Source organism: Pinus tabuliformis, chromosome 9 (assembly GCF_031772625.1).
Source record: "Pinus tabuliformis cultivar Carrire ecotype Pingquan chromosome 9, CPIR1, whole genome shotgun sequence".
NCBI lineage: Eukaryota > Viridiplantae > Streptophyta > Pinopsida > Pinales > Pinaceae > Pinus > Pinus tabuliformis.
The window spans coordinates 1,268,488,378-1,268,493,806 of NC_142307.1; positions in this window are offsets into that span (position 1 = coordinate 1,268,488,378).

Here is a 5,429-nt window from a genome sequence, read left to right on the forward strand (position 1 = left end):
TGACCCTGGGAAGTTGATGTACCAATTTACCCAAAATGGGGCCCATAGTTTGGCGCTTCATCTCCTAGGGTTAGGGTTTTGGATGTTTAGGGTTTTCCACTATTTCTCAATAATAAATAGGCCTTCGAGCCTCATTGTAAGATAGTTCATAGGCATGTAACCGCCACATCTCTCCTTAGAAATAAGCTACCATCACCTGAGCTAGTTTATTTCCATTTATGTTTGTAGGCATATTTCAGTGTTTTACATTAATGAAATGAAGTGTTATTTCTGATGTATCTTTGTATTTATGGTTATCTCTATAATTTTTTGCATTCCTGTTTAAATCTGGATCAGTGGTATCAGAGTGGTCTGCTCTTTCTCTATTTTTCTTTGCAAGTCCCCAACGAGGTCGGGATATAAGGAGTTATGGCTTGAACTGGTCGAACCTTTGCAAGACTAGCCTCGTAAATCCTGACGGCATCCCATGGTGGATGAAAAGAAAGATGAGGGGGCAGGAGATCCTATCAAAATCTTGCTCAAAGAGGCCCTCGAGCGACAAAGGAATGCGATGATGGACAACTTTGCCCAGATCCTTCAGCGGCTACCCAGGGGCGACACATCTACTTCCAACAACTACTCTGGAAGCGCCACACCCTTTAAGGTACAAGTTAACTTTGACATTCCCATATTTGAGGGTCAGATAGATGCAAACGTTGTAGATAAATGGTTAAATCTGCTAGAAGGGTATTTTTCTGTTCATGATTTTTCCGGTTGGGAAAAGATTACTTTCGCTCTTCTCAAAGTCGGCCCCCACGTTAAGGACTGGTGGGAAACCTACTGCGAGCAGAAGGATGAAAGTACGGCCTCACTGATTTCAGTTGCACCCACTTGGAATTCATTCTGGAATGTCATGAAGGAGTAGTACTACCTTGTTAGAAGCTATGAGGATAAATACATAAAGTGGACCATAGTGTGGCAGGGAAGGGACCAAGATGTGTCGGAGTTTATCAATATTTTTCATACCCCTCGCACAAAGTTGGGTATCAAGGTTTCTGAACTACATTTGGTACTCAAATACCGCAGCTTCCTACACAGGTACATCCAAGATGAGATGGAGTTCCAGACATCTCCTCGCTCAGCACGGCGTACCGATATGCTGTCAAGATTGAGCAGAAGTTTAAACAGAAGAAGCGAGACTTTAGATCTGCAAATACGAAGTAAGGGAAAGGCATCCCCAAACCACTGAACAAAGGACAAAGCCAAGGCAGGGTGGCCCAGGACAACCTGCCAAAGCTACAAGCAAAGAACAACACCGCAAAGCCGAAGAAGGACACGGGAAAGTGGTGTGAGTTCCATAAGATCTCCACTCACAACACAAGTGAGTGTCGGGTGAAGCAGTCACTGGTGGCCGAGCTAAAGTCTTCAGAATTAGATGCATGTTCAGACTCTGAATCAAAACACGATAAGGGGAATGACAAAGGGAAGCAGATTATCGATGCGGAGCCCAATGCCACTGTTTCCACCACGAAGATCCAGAAGGAGGAACCCAAAGATCTAGAGGAGGAGGAGCGCCTCTTCCACTCCCAGATGTGGGTAAAGGGCTCGTCGCTACAATTCATTATCGACAGTGGGAGCCAAAAGAACCTCATTTTGGTAGAGGTCGTGAACCGGCTGGGCTTACCGACCACAACACATCCACAACCGTATACCATCAGGTGGCTTCACCAAGGACAGGATCTTCATGTGAGCTAGTAGTGTCGCCTTCCATACAACATCAAGCCCTTCACGGATGAGGTATTGTGTGATGTTGCTCCCCTTGATGTTTGTGATGTATTATTAGGCCAACCATACTTGTGGAAGCCACATGCTGTATATGAGTCAAGGCCTCATGTTGTTATTGTTACTTTGGGAAATAAGTTGTACAAGATACTGGAGGTAGCATCGCCTACTGCCATCGCTTTGGTTACTCTAAAACAATGTAGTAAGCTCATTTCCAAAACCAGGAAATTTGTTTTCCTAATTATAGGCTCTCAAGGAAAGAAGAAGACGGTGGCCACGACCTCCAGACAGGGCCCCTCCACACGAAAACTATAGATGGACAAGGTCGTGGAGGAGTACAAGGACATCTTCACCTCCCCTGCAGGGGTTCCTCTACACTGTCAGGTCAAGCACTCCATCGATTTGACCCTAAGTGTGTCATTGCCCAATGGACCAATTTATCGACACTTTGTTATGGAGAATGATGAAATCAAGAGGCAGATTCAGGAGCTGTTGCAGAAAGGTCACATTCAACCAAGTTCATCACCTTTTGGGAGCCCGATTGTGTTGGTACAGAGGAAGGATGGGATTTGGAGACTCTACATTGACTATCGGGTGCTAAACAAGATCATTGTCTGGAGTAGGTACCTGATCCCACGAATTGATGACCTTCTGGACCAACTCAAGGGGGAAATTTTTTTCAGCAAGATCGATTTGAAGTCAAGATATCACTAGGTACCAATCAAACCATTCGATGTGTGGAAGACTTCCTTCAAAGCCAAGGAGGGTCTTTTTGAATGGTTGGTTATGCCTTTCGGGTTGACGAATGCTCCTGCAACCTTCATGAGGCTAATGGATGACATCTTGTGGCCATTCACCAAATAATTTGTAGTGGTATACTTGGGTGACATCCTGATCTTCAACCAGAGTTGGGAAGAGCACCTCCACCACATCCGACAGGTTCTCCAAACACTGCGGCAACACAAGTTATGTGCCAATTTGGAGAAATGCAATTTTGGCATGACCCAAGTTCAGTATCTGGGATACATTATTAATGAACAGGGGGTGCATGTGGATCCAGCCAAGATCCAAGTCATTCGGGATTGGCCATCTCCAACCACTCTGACAGAGCTCCGCAGATTTCTAGGTCTTGCCAACTTCTACCGCAAGTTCATGTTGGGATTTTCTCATATCACTTGGCCCTTGAGTCAAGTCACCAAGGCAGGAGCAAAATAAAAATTATTTTGGTCTGAATCTCAATAGAAGGCATTCTCAGAGTTGAAACATTGCCTCTGCTCGACACCAATACTCACATTACTAGACTTGCAACAACCATTTGAGGTCGAGACAGATGCCTCTAACTATGTTATTGGGGTAGTCCTTACTCAACATGGGCATCCAGTGGCATATCACAGTGAGACACTTTCAGACACGGTCCGGAAGTATCCCACTTATGACAAAGAGATGTATTCCATTATGCAAGCTTGCCGATAATGGAAGCATTACATTTTGGGGAAGCAAACGATCATCCACATAGACCATCGGCCCCTACATTTCATATAGACACAAGGGAAGTTGCAGAATGATTGCCATCAGAAGTGGTCCATATACCTGCAACAATTCTGTTTGAATATCAAGTATAAGAAGGCCAACACCAATAATGTTGCAGAGTGCCTCAGTCGACCACTGATCATGGAGTTAACCATTGTGCTCAACTCTTGTGGGCACGAGACTTTTGATTGGCCACTTCTCTACAAAAGCGACCTAGAATTCGGCCACACATACCAAACACTCTTAGAGGGTTAGCATGTTCTAGATTTTCACCTCCAGGATGCCCTGTTATGCCACTTGGGTTACCTTTGTGTTCCTTCAAGCGAGCGTGCCAAGATGATTTGGGAAGCACATTACAGTCGGACTGCTGGGAATTTTGGGGTCGAGAAAACGGTGGCAGTACTGGAGAAGTATTTCTATTGGCCGAATCTTCGACAAGATGTCGGGAAGTATATCAGATCCTACACTGCCCGCGCCATTGCCAAACTGACCATCAAGAAGCAAGGCCTTTATACTCCACTGCCTACCCCTAGTTGACCTTGGGAATCCATATCCATGGATTACATGTCGGGCCTTCCTTCTCCTAAGCATGGAAACAAATTTGTCTTTGTGGTCGTCAACAGGTTCTCAAAGATGGCCATTATGGCGACATGCAAGAATAATATTACAGTAGAAGCCACTACTAAATTCTTCTTTGAATGAGTGTGGGTACACTTTGGGATCCCACAGTCTATCATCTCAGGTCGGGACAACAGGTTCTTCAGTACATTTTGGTCTAGTCTCTGGTCGATGTTGGACACTAAACTCACTAAGTCCACAACCTGCCATCCCCAAACTGATGGCCAGACAGAGGTTGTCAACAGGATGATCGTACACATTCTGTGCATGTACAACTCAAATCATCCACGCACATGGGATGAGACCCTCCCCTATGTTCAACACAACTATAACCGGGCTCTCCATAGCTCGACTGGCCACAGCCCTTTTAGGTGGGCTTGGGATTCCAGCCACTATGTCCCATTGACGTGGCCATGTCATTTGCAGCTACTCAGGCAAATTCGACGCATGTCCAGTCCGAAACAGATAAGGCAAACAACTTCATTTAGCACATCCAACATATCCACCAGCAGGTCCATGAAAATATGGAGAAATCAAATGCCAAGTACAAGCAATGAAATGATCAACATCGGGTGCCACACAAGTTTTAGGTGGGCAACAAAGTCTGGTTGCATTTGCAAAAGGAATGCCTTACCGGAGCCTGTTGGAAAATCAGACCACTCCAATATGGTCCTTACACCATTACCAAGGCTGTGGGAGATAATGCATCTGAGCTCAACATTCCCCCATTCCTTGGCCTGCACCCAGTGTTAAATGTGGACCGCCTTCGGCCATACTTTCCACCATTACTAGACACATCTGACATTGCAGAACAACTCACACCAACAAAGCTAAATCCAGATTGCATGGAACAAGATGCAACTAATGAGATCATGGAAATACAGATCAAGCACACTCGCCAGCAGAAGATCCAACTGTATTGAGTTGTCAAAGCAGGCCAACTCCTTCACCAGGGCAAGTGGCTCACTAGGGACCAAGTTCTGCAGAAGTTTCCTTGTCTCATAGAGAAACTCAACGCAATGGGGACCATTGATTCCTAAGGGGGGAGGAATGATCCAAGTGGATATTGGTGGCCACCCACCAATTCCACTTGGACCCCCACCATTGTCTCTTTTATTTTTTCAGTTTCCTTATTTGTAGCACAATTTACTTTTTTTGGCAGTTTTTCGGGTCCTAAACTTCCGGAGCAGTTTTGAGGCCCTAAACAATGGACCGATGTTGATCATCCCAAAATTGTAGTCCTCGGATAGATATTTCTAACAAGGTATTGTGCGCGTCAAACAAGGATCGTATGCCAAAGTTACGACCCCGGGAAGTTGATGTACCAATTTACTCAAAACAGGGACCATAGTTTGGCGCTTCATCTCCTAGGGTTATGGTTTTGTATGTTTAGGGGTTTCCATTGTTTCTCAACAATAAATAAGCCTTCGAGCCTCATTGTAAGATATTTCAGAGGCATGTAGCCGCCACATCTCTCCTCATAGATAAGCTACCATCGCCCGAGATAGTTTATTTCCAGT